We start from the raw sequence: 15,918 nt of genomic DNA, 5'->3' as shown, positions 1-15,918 counted from the left end.
TTCAAAGCTGAGAGGTGTTTCAGTTTATTTCTGATTGTTATTATTGTGGTGGAGAGGTCTGAGATCAATCTTTTTTCCTGGTAATGTTTTTTTTTTTTCTTGCTTTGATGCTTACAGTTTTTCTTTTCTTGAAATGAGACATTAATTTTTTTCCCCTTTTAAAATCCAATTATCTATTCCTGTCTTAATTGTGGTTTTAAATTTGGCAAGTCTGTTTTTCATCCCCATGCTGTTCTCAGGAGTTTCCTCTCCATGTGGGTATGCTTTAGTTTCATATATAAAGTTCCTACTTGAATCTTGTTGAAAAAACAAATTGGAAATTCTCAAAATATTCTCCTGGTTGATGAAGTAAAACTCCTCCATAAGAATGCTTTTACTCTGACCCTTTGTGCCTTTTTCCTTCTTTTGACAACATCTTTTGATAGCATTTTTTATAGCATCTTTTGAATGCTCTTTCTTCGTTCACTCTTATAAAAGAGCCTCTATGTTTATGCAAAATAAAGTCTGGAGACAGTGCATCAGGCAAGGTCCAGTCAAGAGACAAACCTCACCAGTAATTTGAAGAGGGACAATTTAATGTAAAGATTATCAACCAGTCAAAGGTGTTGAATGCTAAAAATGAATAAAAGTGGATTCTAAGAAACATATGAATGGCAAATGCAAGGAGCAATGCTTCCTTTAGGGCTGAGGGGCACTGTACAAGGAAGGAACTAAGAATTTAAAAGAATAATCTTATCTTGCCCAACCAAAGTTGAGAATTACACTTCATTGGAAAGGCTATGCTTGCAGCTAACTGTGGTGGACATATTTACCGGGGTGCTGGCCAACTAGAGTTGTTTTACATAAAGCCCCTGCTACAGTGCCAGCTAGCCACAGCTATTGAGCAGAAAGCCACCCACCATAGTGCCAGTGGGGTACTAGAGAAATTCACTGGAAAGTAAGTACCACTGAGCCTCACACACAGTGCTGCAGTGATGCAATAGAAGCAAGAAGAAAATCACCCAAAAGATAGAAAGAGAAGCTTCTTCTTCCACTCTGTCTTGCAGTGGCCCTTCAGCTACATATATCGACAAAGTCTAATATTACACCAGCCGGCAAAAGAGAAATGTTTATAGGGTCCAGTTCTAGTATCACAAAGCAAAGCAAAGCAAAGCAGGGTAGATTTTGCAGTTGTCAATAAGTTGGCAACGGACAGAGATGGGCTATCTGAGGCTCAGATGAAGGAAAGCAGGAATAGTTTTAGTATTGTTTTCTATTACCTGGTCAGAAATCTAACAGCCTAGAATAGCAGGGAGAGAGCTGGAGCCATAGCATTGGTGGCAAGGAGCTTAAGCTTTGTGCTGATGAGTTTCTTCTTCATTCTGTTTGACAACCAAGAGGTGGCTAGGACAGTGCCCTTGTTCTGCAAATGGTGCAGACATCAGCATCCAGGACAAACTGGGAGTATGTACTTCAGAGGGTTTCCCACTCAGGGACCTCCTTGCCTACGTGCTTCTAGAAACCCTGCTGGTGTTCAGATAGATTCCCAGCTGCCCTACAGTAATGGGTGTTAATGAGCTTCTGCTGAAACCTCTTCCATACTGTACCAGAGCGTTTCATACAGTGCCAGATGTAAGGTCAGCCTTCCCTACAGACAAGTACCATTTGCACTTTTATTAAATAGAAATACCTTGAAATTTCTGGTATATGAATGTTACCCTTTCGATAGTTCTTAAAAGATGTAAGTTTTTTCTGTTTTTGTTTTTTCTTCAAATATTTGGATCATTTAAATGAGATCATGAAAGGAGACTATATATATATATATATATATATATATAAATATATATATATACACACATACACATACATACACATATGTATATATACACTGATAAACATATATATACATATACATATATATGCACATACATACACTTACATACCAGAAAGTCTTATAATTTTTTTATTTTAGTTTTTTGGAAGTCTCATATTTTTAAATGTGCCACAAATCTGTTTACCTATACTTGTTTTAATCTTATATTAAAAAGTCCAGTCCTCTTAGTCTGTATATCCTATGCCCTGTCTAATTGAATGAGGTACCATGTGATGCCATCTCAGGGCTAAAAATGTACTGCATGCTTTAATTGTTTAATTTTAATGAGTGTTATCTATACATATAGTGTACCCAAACTCAAGCATCTTAAACAGACCTCTCCACCTGGAATATTCTATGCTTGTCAGTTTAGTTAATTAGCATCACAATGATGTGTAGATTTAGAAATATTTGGGTTTTGCTACTTCACTTTTTTCTGGCCCATAGGAACTTTTTAAGGTTAATTTAGAGAGTTCTGTTTTAGTAAGCCTGTTTACTAATTGTTAGAACATGACATTTGTGTTACTTAATACATTAAGGCGAGAAGAGCTGGGAATTTGTATAAAATAAATTTGATATTAAATTTTGAAAAATGACAGAAAATTTCTCACTTTGGCTGTTGCATAGTATTGGTATGAAAGGGTTCAAAAACAGTAAAATAAAAAATGATGGGTATTATATAATATATAAAAATAAAACAAATAGTATACTTAAAAAATAAGCTGTTTCATTTGCCCTTGACTTATCCTTCATTCGCCATTTCCCAACCAATGCTCCTTTTTCTGTCTGGGTTGTATTGCTGATCTAGCTGAGTTCTGTGAAGGAATGACTCTGATTAGGCATAACCTGAGAAGGGATTGGGAAGTGCTTTTTCCTAGGAAGGGTTGGTTTGCAAACACCATAGCTTGGGGGAGTTCTAGGCAAAAAACAGAAATCTAGAGCTACAGAAGAAAAAAATAACCAGCTCTACACTTTTGATAGTGAATAGGATATTTCATTGCCCTTTTCTAATTTCCAAGATAAAACTTTTTTCTTTTTCTAAAAAATTAGGAACAGTGCCAGTTTTAAATTTCAGGCATCTATTCTCTGCTCCCAGACAGTGGATACCGGTGTACCATTCATATCTACAAATATAGATTTCTGGGGGATTAGAACCCATTTGTACCTGGAACACAGTTAACAAGTCTACATGCTCTCTTGCTATTTTTTTTCCTTCTAAATTAGCCTTCGCTTTCACAGTTTGAAGCCCATATCCCTATATGAAAAAATGGAAGTTACATAGTTTTCTTTCTGACATTGGTTAATTTTATACATCTTCCCCAAGCAGAGGGTTTGGAATTAAGTACTGGTAAGAAGGTGATAAGCTAAATGGGGATGTGGAGCTTGCATAGTCATATTATAAATTCAATAGATACATTTTCTGAACTAAAAATTAGTAGTGCAGAAAATATGACAGTCAAGGAAAACCTTGAACTAATGTGTAAATTTTATGTACTATCTCTGTGCTCTGCTGTGTAAAAGCTTCACTTCTATTTGTGGATTTTTATCTCATGTAAGAAATCCTTCTTTATCCCAATATTTTAAAAAATCTCAGGTGTTTTATTATACTTTTATAATTTTTCTCCTCATTTTGTCTCTCTATTCCTTTTAGAATTTATTTCTAAATATAGTACAAGTTACAAATCTAGGTTTTTTCTTCAATAAATGTCCATTTTTTTTGGCATTGTTAAATTAGGTCTATACTTCTTACTGAGCAACTATACTACCTTCAGCATAAACTAAATTCTCATTTTTACTTCATTTTATTTCTTGGTTCACTCTTTTGTTTCAGTCGTCTGACAATTATTGAGTCTCTACAATTCAGCGTTTATAAAAAATGTCTTACAGCTTTAAAATATGTTTTGACATCTGGACACAATGTTTCCTCTCATTATTAGTCTTTTTCAAAATTTTGTTGATCTTACAGATTTCTTTTTTCATGTTAATCGGTCTCAGAATCATCTTGATAAATTTCATAAAATATCTTGTGATTTTAATTAGAATTGCATTCAATTCATAGGTAAATATTGAATCTCACTATTCAGTTTCTGATATTTTCCCTGTTTGCTTATGTCTTCCTTTATGTTCTTAGTAAAGTTTTATGATTTTCTTTACCTATGTATTTCACTTTGATTATTAGTAGGTTTATTAGTGGGGTATTTCACACACACACACACACACACACACACACACACACACACACACACAATGAATACCTTCAGCTTTTAATTGGTTGGCTATGTGTAAAAAAGTTATTTTTCCTATGATGACCTGATGTCTGGTCAACCTATTGAACTCTTTTATTTGCCTTAATATTTCTTTTTAATTCATTTTTTTTAGAGTTTCTATGTATTCTTTTCAAATATTTATACCTCATTCGTTTTCACACCTCATTTATTTTTGTAATTTAATTGCCTTATTTAGGACCATTGATACATGGTTGAGTTCTTAGTGGTGAGGTGATACAAACAAGCTTATCTTGATTCTGATTTTAGATACTATGCCTCTAATACAACACCATTTTTAGCATTTTTAAAATCGTGAATTGAAGTTGAATCTCACCAAAAGCTTCTTAAATCTCTATTGAGACAATCATCTGGTCAGATTTCTGATTTTATTAACGTACTGAATTACATGAATAGATTTACAGATGTTTAATCATCATTTATTCCTAGAGTAAACCATTTGTGTTGGTGGTAGGATTTGGTTTTCAATAATATTATGCTTTCCTGTACCAATAGGCCAAATATATCACCCCTCTTTTTAGTATCTGTTACATACATCTAAAAGTTTCTTTCACATTGTCTGAGTTATCCATTGTATTACATGCTTTACAGGAGTTAGAACTTCACTAAGTAGGGAATAAAAAAGAAGTAGAAGAAAGGACAAATCTCATACATTTTGCTCCTGGGAATATTGTGAAATATACAAATTGCATCCCTAGATAGACCTAAGATGATGTTGGCTCAGAAATAATTTTTTCCTTTGTGCATTGTTCTTTGAAGAAATGGAACTCAGTTTTTTAATCATTGGTATGTTAAACTAGTGCAATAAAGAATCAAGTGACACAAGTGAGTTTATTCCAAGCACTTTGTCAATAAAACAGCAATAAGAATTTGTGTCACTTGTACACTCTAATTACTGTATGTATTGCATTCTTAAATATGCTATTTAAATTATTCTCACAGCAATGATGGGGGCAGACAGAAGAGTTATCATAGTATAAGCTAGTATTCATTCCATCTCTGCCTTGGATGTTTTGCATGTGAAAACTAGGCCCTCTGTATGGCAGAAACTAGCATAGAAGCAAAGTAAGTTTAGAGCCCATTTTTTTCCCCTTCCATTTCCTTACCAGTCCCAACAATAATGTCAATATGAGGAAATTAGCAAAGAATTCTCAAGGAAGACCTTCTACAACATAACGATTTTCATTTTGAACTACCTTTTCTTACTCCTAAATTAATCACTAAGTCACAGGGCCAATTTGTCATTTTCATCTGACTCTGCATTCTCTTGAGTTCATTTGGGTTAAAGAATGCACAGTCTTATACAGACAGTTTTCACAACCTGGCTACTGAGTGTGGGTAGGCAAGGAAGTAATTCAATCTCCATATTGCGATGATGAAATCATATGAGGGAGAGGTGAAACAACTGAAAACTGTGGGGCAAAAGAAGTGAAGACCGGGAGGGGTGAGGACTCCTGCAACCCTCTCCAACTCCTGTGTCCTTTTTTGCTGTCTGACTTTTAAAAAGCTGAGCTGTCCTAGACAGAGGAAGTTGTCTCAGGATACCCTAATTACAGAAGAACCAAAGGAGCAGAACAAAATGTTCATTTGTGGCATTCTAGAATAATTCTTTACGGAATAGACACAGTACAAGCTTATAGCAAGAAAGCATCTTGCTTTTTTTTCCCTAGAATTGTTCTAGGATATCATGTTGGCCTTCGTAATGCTTTTTTATCATTACAATATTTTATTGTACTGTCATATAAACATGAGACCTTAAAAAGAATTGTTGGCATCACATTTTTATATTAAACTATGCTAATATATACTCTGTGTAGTTCAGTCTTTACAAATGTCCAATTAGACCATTCTGTAGCTATTTACATAAGTTTCTAAGTCTAGAATGAAAAGTCCTCCTTTTTTTTTTCTCTTCTTATGATTCAGTATAATGTTAGCAATTGAGCAGCAGCCATCATAAAGCAGACAAATAGAGGGTGGCATGCGAATTTAACTAAACCAGAAGATTGGGGTAGAAACTGTATCAGAAGCATGCAAGGAATAGTCCAGAAAGTAGGGACTAGCAGGCAGGCCCTGAGTCTAGAAAATCCATAGGAGGGAGTAGGATAGAGCCTAAGAATGGTACCTGTGAGTAGGATTGAGACTTGATTCCAGGGCAGAGGCTGGTTGACTTATGGGGAAGAAAGGGAGTATTATGTGAATGCCACATATAAGTGAGCTGGGAGGGAGCATCCACAGGTAGAAGGGACTAAACGTTAGATCCAATTGAAAGGGGCCATCACTGAAGGTGATAAGAAACAGGTTGTCCGGGAAGAGACAATGCTTGTTAAATTGGAAAGTTGAAATGAAGACAGAAATGGAAGACTTAGTATAGGCAGTCTTGGAGAGCTGAGAGCAGAATGAAGTGAGATGTAAAAATTTCATCAAGTGAGAGATTCAGGCTAGGCTGGAATTTTCAAACTGGGAGCTTGGTTGAGACATCTTGCGGTATTGTGTCTGGGCTAAGGGTGCTGGCAGTTGGGCTCAAGGAGTTGGCTAGGCTGGCCAGGAGCTATAGGTCCCAAAAGGAAGGATGTATCTAGAATACAACATGACCTTTTATTAAAAGTAGGAGTAGGGTTTTGGTTCAGATGTAGAAAATAGCAAGAGACCTTCATACTTACCCTGACAATGAGCGTAAGCAACACAATCAAAGATATTTAAACCAATGAGAACCAAAGATGCAAAAAATATAAAATTAAATTTCAGAAAATAACAGGCCCTTCCTAGAAGAAACCCAGGACTGCTTTCATCCCTGGAAGGAAGAGTGGTGGAAGGAAGAAAAACTGATAGAGTTTTTTAAGTCACATGCAGCTTTTTTTCCAATAGCAAGGCAGTGGCCTGGTGAAGGATGGCTGGGGACAGGGCAGGAAAGCTGAGAACAATCCTGTCATGACACTCCAGAGTGTTTTCTAGTCACCATCAAAAGTTGAGGGTATCAAAAAGCAGGGCAGAGAGAGATCTCCAGAGGTGCAGAAAGCCAGGACCTCTTCATAGAAAATGACAAACAGAATTTCTTAATAATCCAAAAAGACGCCTGTTGGATTTTAAAGCTGAGAGAGAGATCCCCTAGAGTGGAAAACTGATGATATGTATATAAAGCATAGAGAGGTTTCTGGAATCTTGTGAGTGCTCAGAAGTCCTACTAAAAGAGAATCCTATCCTGAAGATATTGAAGCCAGTGGTGAATTAAATCTAACGAGGGCTATAGTAAATTCCAGACCCATATCAACTATAGATCAGGTGACTCATTGCCTCCTTCCCCTACTAGTGACCTTACGAAGAAGAGGGTGAGGCTTTTTCTGTGGATAAATATTATTAATGTAGTCTCTATTGTTCTTTCACACAAAATGTTCAGCACAAAATAAGTGATAAGACACGTGAAAAAATAAGTGATTGTGACTCTTGACCAAGAGAGGAAGTAGTCAATAGAATTAGACAGAGAGATGGTCTGGTATTGGAATTATCAGGCAGAATTTTTAATAATTTCGCTAAGTATATTCAGGGATCCACTGGAAAAAATGAATGACATACAGGAACAGATGTGGAATGTCAGCAGAGAGATGGGAACTTTTTTTCTAAAGTAGGGGCAGGGGATTTTGGAAAGTCAAAGAGATCAGTAGGCAAATAAAGATGGTTTTGAATAACGATGTGACTTGTGAATCCAGAGAATTGTCAGTTTACTCACTGCGATGCTTTTCTGCCCCCTATTGTGAATATGTGGTTCATAGTTAGTTGTTAGTTATGGGGAAAAAAGATAACAACAGATAAAAGACAGAAAAAAAAAAAAAAGAAGCAAAGCCTACAGATAGTGCCTGAGTTAGAGAAATCAGTGGCTCAGAAAGCTAGGCTTACAGGTAAAAAAAAAAAAAAAAAAAAAAAAGCCTGGATTCACTTCCTTTTCTTTTGCTCTAGGGATGAGGCTTGAGCTCTAGGTTCATTTGTGATTCCTGTACAATCCTCTCATCAGGTCATAATCTTTGTCTTTTTTCCTTAGCCTTACTTAGAGAAATCATTCATTCGAAAGGGCAGATGCACCAGAAAAAAAATTGAGTTCCAAAGTTCCAGAACAGAGATAAACATCTATAGATATTTTTAGAATATTGTATTTTCTTTACAGTTAAGTTTTATTTTTTCACATGTAAAGGAGATTGGGGTTCATAGCAGCGGTGGGCATGTACTTTTTGCATAAGCCCATCATGAAGGCCTCTTTTTTGAAGTTTTCTCAGTGAAGACCATTTATTCTTTTAGAATTAACAGGATTGATATATCTTTGCCAAGAAGTGTCAAAGGGTCCTTTTAGTGTCATTGAAAAAGTTGAGTGAACTGTTTTTTTTCAAGCTGCATTCTTCTGTTCCCTAGGAAGTCAGTTTGACCTTTTTTTTTTTTTTTTCTTATGTCATTTTTGATTTTCATTTGAAGAGGAGGGAACTGGTTCACAAAAATGTGACTCTACATTCTGTCTTTCAGCCAAGGACAAATAATGAGTTTGAAATATACCCCAAATACCTGCTGAATTTAAGCCTTTTCCAAGAAATGAAAAAAATGCTTCTCTTTATTTATCTGTGATTATCCATTATAAAATTGTTGTCACCTATTTCTCTGCTTCCTGTTCAGCTTTTTAGAATAAAAGTGTTATGATATCTTTAGATATTTTTCTTGGGAATGAACCCAAAGTAAAATTCAGTTTGAAATTAGGCGGGACCAGCTCTGTAATTTGGAGGGCCCAATGTGGTACCCTTTGTTAAAAAGTTTTTGAGAATTTTAAGATGGTTATGGAAGAGCATTAAACCAAGTGTGGAGCCCTTCTAAGGGTGAGACTGTGCTGCTATACAGCTTGTATGCCCATGAGGCAAGGCCTGGAATTAGGATTCTCTAAGCTTTGGTTCCTTGGGACATTGCTGATCCTTCATGAAGCTGCTCTTCTGGATATTTTAGTATTGTGATCTTGAATGAGAGGAAATTTAGGAGCCTGGGTGTTATGAGGGATGTGCAGCCAGGATGTAAAGGTGTATAGGTTGTGCACTGCATAGTTCTAGGGAGCACCATTTGATTTGTGGCATTTTTTTCCTGACATATGGCAAAAACAAGTGTCTTGAGAAAGAAAAATAGCTTTTGCTAATACACAAAGATGCTATTTGGGCAAGCGGCTTTTGCCAACTCCCTTTTCCCTAAACATTAATATTTTGTTTCTTTTATAGATCTAATTCTTTCTCGTGACTCTAAGTGCCCACTTGACCTTATGGTTTGTGTCTAAGTCTGTCTCTTCTTTCTCTCATCTCTCTCTCTCCTCCTCTCTGTTTTCTTACTTCCGTTTTTTCTGTTTTCTCTTTCTAGCCTTTACTTTGCTCCCAACGTCTGGCCCCGTAGGAAGTCTGAGAAACTGGCATTTGAATCATAGGTTGAATTTCATTCACTTTGTCCCCTATTCCAGGGATTACTCCATTTAAAATCTTTAGTGCTAAATGGAAAAAAAGGAGATTTTAACAATTTAAAGGAAACCCTGTGAGCAGATGGTACCTATCTCAGCCACCCTTAAAACTAGTAGCTTAAGAAGGGATCCTGTATTGGAAGCTCCATCCATAGGGAATTTATATGAATACAGTGAAATAGGAATAAAATCCCCAGGAGGATAGTCTGATTCCCAAACCATCAATGTTAATCTACAAATACAGGTTCTCTGAGCTGGTTCTACTTTGCAGGGCCATGTGTTATTAGAATTGCTTTTGTGAACTGTGTTGGTAACCATTCTAATGTTCTAGGTTGCTCTGCTAAGCCTATCTAGTAGGGTCCAAAGAATCAGGACCAAACTGGGATGAGATGGTAACAGTGACAGGGATAGATGTCCTGGCATATGGAACTAAACTGGACATAGAGGTACACACAATCATCCCATTAACCTTTCACTATTATCCTCATCATCTTGACAAAGGGGGAAAGAGGATTTCATTTGCTGGCTTGCTCTTTCCAGGATATAAACGTCTTTCCTTTCTTGGTACTATATTTGATGTTCATTTTAACCCTATTTTACCTGCAAAAGAAATGTTTTCAGGAACAAAGAAGAGTCCTATTATAAAATCCAGATCATCTGTAGGGCTTCCCCAACAAAGTTGCAAACTGGCTATTGTCTAAAACCTCTCAGTGCTGACTATGAGCCGGCTTGCTTGAATATAAGAAAGCCTGTGTGCATTCTCTTTCAAAACTGATCACTGAGGACTGTCAGTTAAAATGATAGTACCACAATTTTTGTTTCTTTAGCAGGTCCATAAACATGCCACATAGCAAGCAAACTGCTTAGAATTTCAGGTTGAACTTTTCTGAGAAGGTCCTGTAAGCTTTCTCTTTTTTTTAAAAAAAAAGAAATTTATCTATCTATCTATCTATTTATTTATTTTTAGGCAAGACAACCCTTGGTTGACCTCACAGATTGCAAGGACCTTGTTAGCTTACAATCCCTTATTTTTTTTTATTTTTTATTTTTTACACCTACAGCATGCACCTGGTCCTTCTAGGTGGTCTCCCATCCAAGTACTAACCAGGCTCAACCCTGCTTAGCTTCTGAGATCAGACAGGATTAGGATCGTTCAGGGTAGCATGGCCGTAGACTATAACATCACACATTCTCTATCTTGTAATTATCTGTTTCATGTTATCTCAAGAGTATAAGCACCCGAGAGGCAGGTACTTTGTCTAGATCATCTTGGAACCTCCTTTGTCCGTCCCTGATTTTGGCATTGAAGGAGCTCAGTACAGGTGGATCTGTTGGTGGTGCCGAAAGACATATAAAAATAAGATCAGGAACAGGGATGCAGAGGCATCCTTGATTTAATTTTACCTGGAATTTAGAGTAATCTCGGGCCAGATTCTGCTTAGTCAAACTCGGCATCTTATGCTTTGTTTCTCAGAATAGCCCAGGAAAGAGCAAATAGGCTCTTGCCAAACTTTACTGATGTCAAGAATGAGAGCTCTGTATGCTAAAAAGCAGGAAACCCCATTTGCCCTGTTCATTCTTGGTCCAGGACATAGAAGTAACGGAAGGAAGAAAGATGAAGCATATCTGTCATCATCTTTTCTTTTTCTCTTGAAAGAAGAAGACAACATTTTGAAAATCATGGTAGCATCATCATGATTTTTAAAAAGCCCTAGATATCAGTGTTAGACTGACCCTTATTAAGTCCCAGTAAGGTTAATTAGTAGCTCCTATGGGAAAAGCCTTGAGATCCCATTATTTGGACAAATATCTTTGTTTTTAAAAATAGAATTTTCTAAGCACGAGTGTGCCAAGGAGCAAAATGTTGAAAGCTACTAGCTTTTCAGATAATTTGTTGAGGAAAACACAAACACATACGCATATATTCACCACATACAAAACAAAATTTCAGAAAACCCACTCTGGTTTCAAAATGTCCCAGTTTAGCTATCCATAATGTGCTTTTTCTTCTTCTTTTCTTTCTTTTTCTTTTCTTTCTTTCTTTTCTTTTTTTTTTTTTTTTAAGTCAACAAATAGCACAAGTATGTAGAAGAAATGACTAAATAAGCCAAGGTCAAGGAACAATGATTATTAGGCCTTCAGACTCTGAATTGTCATGGAGGCAGCTTTGTCACTGATGTGACCTGTGGCCTGATTCCACCCAAGCTCCTGATCAGGCTGTGTTTGCCTCCTTCTCCCATATATGGCCATTTCTGTAGCCACAAGCCCATGGGCCCTGTTGAATTCACTCTAGATCACATCCTCATGTGACTCTTACCAAGGTGTTTATTGCTAACCCTTAAATTCAGTTGGTTCCTTAGTAACTGGAAAAATAAATTTATTTATTCTGTGCCTTTGAAAGCTCCTATGGAGTTGTGAGGCAGCTATTGAGTACACCACAGGCACTAGTCCATTCTGGAATCAAGCAGTGACCGTGAAAGGCAGGGTCTCTGCCTTCATGGAGCTGATGTTTTGCTGGCCAGTGAGCTTTGTGACTGTGAGTAAGCAGTTTACCCTCTCTGAGCCATAGTGTCTTCATCTTCTAAAGGAAAGAGACCTTTGTAAGGCTTTGATCTCAACTCAAACATTTGCTCTTTGTTCATCTTTCTTTCTCATTCAAATAGCAAGAATTTGATCATTCTGAAAAGAGGCAAAGGTGGGTAAGAACACTTTGAAGGATCCTGTAAAGTAACCTGACTTTTTGTTTTGACCTTAAAGTAGGTACTTGGAGGCTTCTATTTGATAAACAGAACAGACAAAAGGAATCAAAGCCTGAAGCAAACTTACCTTAAGGACCTTTAGTAAGCTTCTTTGTCTTTACCTTAGGAACAAACATAACCAGCTGCAGTGTTGACAGTTTGCCTGTGCCATAAAGAAAGGTAGAGCCTTAAGTGCACAAGTGAATCTAAGCAGTTTATAATTGGTCAGTGATGTCATAAATTGGGCTGGTCTTTGGGGCCCTATTCTTTTCTCTTCTTTCGACTTTTGAGCCAGTTGCCACCCAGAATTGTTCTTTCTTTATGAAAAAGAAAATGAATAGGGACTGAATCTGGCTCTTTCTTCATTTTATAGGAATTCTTTTTTGCGTTGAGCACTAGTTAGGGATTTATCCATCAGATAAATGCCTACTGTGTGCCTGGTACTGGCTTAGGCACTGGGGATATAGTGGTGAACAAGACAGGAAGAGTCCTGCTCTCATGAATCTTAAATTCTACCAAAAAGAGGTAAGCAATTAACAAGTACATGAATAAGTAAATAATTTCAGAGAATCTGAAAGTGCTTTGAAGAAAATGAAACAGGATGAGAGTCTAGAAGTACCTGGGTTTAGAAGATGGAGCTGTTTTAGTTGAGTGGCTAAAAGGTTTTATCTGAGGGGGCTTCCAGGGAGATGAACCTCGACAGTATGGAGAAGCCAAATGTAACTGTTTATTTCTGCATTGGCCATTCATGCTATTTAATAATAGTTATAAAATTAAACACAAATGTAAAATGAGGCAACTCTTGAGAAACAGTTTGGTGGTTCCTCTGTAAATTAAACATAGAATTACCTTATGGCCCAGGAATTCTACTCCTGGGTATATACCTGAAAGAATTGAAAACAGATGTTTATACAAAAACTTGTACATGAATGTTCTTAGAAGAACTAGTCACAATAGCCAAAAGGTGGAAAAACTCCAAATGTCTATCATTAGATGAATGGATAAACAATATGTGTCATATCCATACAATGAAATATTATTCAGCCATAAAAAGGAATGAAGTACTGATAGATGCTACAACATGGATGAACCTTGAAAACACTATGCTAAGTGAAAGAAGACACATTATAATATGTCCAGAATAGATAAATCCACAGAGCCAGATAGCAGATTAGTGATTGACTAGGAGTTAGGGGAGGTGAGGAATGGGGAATGACTCCTAATGGCTATAGGGTTTCTTTTCAGGGTAATGAAAATATTCTGGAACTAGATAGTGGTAATGGTCGTACATTACTGTGAATGTATACTTAATACCAATGAATTGTTCACTTTAAAATGGTTACAATTGTATGTGTATTTTACCACAGTTTAAAAAATTAAACCTAAGTGTGATATTTGACACCAGACCATACCCAGAAATATTTATGTAGACTTAGAAAATATCCTGAAAAATAATTGTAGACTGTCTGGCTTAGCTTTTTATTTAAGGGAAGAAAAGTTTTACTAGGTATTTGTTTAAGCCCACACCCTCTAAAAGGGGGCTTTAAGGGACTTATCAAAAGAGAATTGAACACTAATACAGGCTTATAAATATGCAGGTGTGCACATCTCTCCAATGACTCCATTGTTTAAAGTCCTAAACTGTTTAGAAGTGAACAAGACATGCTTTATACATGGGCCTCCCCCTGTGCACTCTAATCTTAAGTTGTTTTTTATATGTGAGAAACATTTTGACCTGTGATCTTATTGACTGTCTCTGGGGTCTTAGTGAAAAAGAGAAAGCTCTGGCGATGAGGAGTGGGTAGGAGAGGGTGATAGTTCTTATCAAGAGTACCGAATCTTAGAATTAAAACTAAGTTGAAGATATGGTTATAGATAGTAGTGGCACTGGGCGGAGAAGGGCAAGAACACTGACCTGGCATTCAGATGGCCTGGTTTTAGTCTTGGCCTCGCCTGCTGGCAACCTTCCTTATGCCTCTAGGATGTCATTTTCATTCACATGTGTATGTATTATCTATAAAAGTTAGTACCTTCCACTGGCCTAGCATCCAAAGTAAATATAAACAGGGGAAAATAAACAGCTTTGATAAAACTTTAAAATTTTAGCCACAGCAGTAGTTTCTTATTTCTTTGTTGAATTTGATAACTTATCTACCTGACATTTCTTAGAATGGGAGAAATTGGTGAAAATTCAATAGTCCAGAAAAAATATTTATGACATCTAAAGAGTTTTCGAATCTCTGGTAAGAACAATTGCCATATTCTTTTTAAAAAAATTATTTCACAAGTAATAGTGTCTCAAGTTGGTACAACCCTATTCTTTCTTTGAATGGTATGAATAAAATATTAGCAAGGCTCTTTTTTTCCCTACCAATTCCTCGGATTCTACATAGTTATTAGGAGGTAGAGGAATATTTAGATGTATTTTGGAAGAAGTGGATTTTGGCATATTTAGGCTTAGGTATAAAGCACACCACCAGACTGGCTTAGAAAATATTGGGCCTCTCACAGTTTCCAACAATCCAGAATGTTCTGTATTGGTTCTGTTTACCAAACCACTTCTCAGTGGCAGCTTCTCATTCCCACCCCTACCACATACACATTTCCTTTTTCTGTGTCTACTTTTTCCTACCACACTCAACGTTAGAAATAAGCAATGCTATCTGTTGTTTAAGCAGCATTCGAATTCCCTCATAAACACATGAGAGAAAGGAAGTGTAGGCTGTTCTGTTTGTTTGAGACCCATTGTCTGATTTTATTTTGATCCAGCTTCTTTTGGGACTGGGAGTAGAGGGAAAATTTAGGCCCCACAGGAGATTATCAATGGATGCTTTCAGGTGATTCTCTGTAACGTGTGCCTGAGTAGTAATTACTTACATAGGATCCTATATTTACCAGACAGAATTATTTGTTCTCAAACAGCAGGAAAAATAAATCTTTGTAGTTTAATGTGAAACTTTCAGCTTCCCCCAGCTACAAGGACCCCAATGGCAGGTTTAGAGTTTCACCTGCAGGTGTGAAGGCTTACTCTCTTTATCCTCTCTTATGTGGAAGCCTTTCTCTGATAGAGGGGGGTAGAGCCTAGCCAGGCTAATAAAAGTGATGCCAGTGACTTTAAATGGACTCCAGTATTTGAAGATTGAAAAAGTCACCACTAAAAGATCTGAATCCTGCAAGAAAGGTTTGAAAACAATCCAGTCAGAATGGATGTCAACTGCATTGCTGAAGCAGGGTCCTGCACAGCCTGTTTTGTGCCAGACTTTTATCCTTTAGAAATCATGTTGTTGGGGAGATGGTAGGAGGGTCCTGCAGGAGGAGCCCAGGCGGCCAGGCTAGTGGCAGTGGTTATTTACCAACCAGTGTGGATGGATTTGAATATTTCAGCAACCAGTACACAAGCTACAGCTCTGAAAATCTCTTTGTATCCTAGACTTCTGAAGCAGTTCCTATCAAGATGTAGTCTGTTTGATATCTAAGGCAGTTGATGGTTGTTGTTGTTGTTAGATGTTTGTTTATTGGCTAGTATGCTTGTGTGAGAATTTGTTCATATATCCTTGGTGTTCATCTGAACTGCCA

At 36.9% G+C, this 15,918-nt stretch overlaps 1 protein-coding gene and 1 pseudogene across 3 annotated transcripts in view; one reads left to right on the top strand and one right to left on the bottom strand.

Annotated features, from left to right (window-relative positions):
- Positions 1–15,918, top strand: part of GLIS3 (GLIS family zinc finger 3) — a 417,797-nt gene that overhangs the window by 193,372 nt on the left and 208,507 nt on the right. The window lies entirely within an intron of this gene.
- On the bottom strand, positions 10,657–10,779 carry LOC118600885 (annotated as a pseudogene).

This window comes from Rousettus aegyptiacus, unplaced genomic scaffold (genome assembly GCF_014176215.1).
Source record: "Rousettus aegyptiacus isolate mRouAeg1 unplaced genomic scaffold, mRouAeg1.p scaffold_m13_p_3, whole genome shotgun sequence".
NCBI lineage: Eukaryota > Metazoa > Chordata > Mammalia > Chiroptera > Pteropodidae > Rousettus > Rousettus aegyptiacus.
This window is presented reverse-complemented; position numbering and strand designations above follow the sequence as displayed.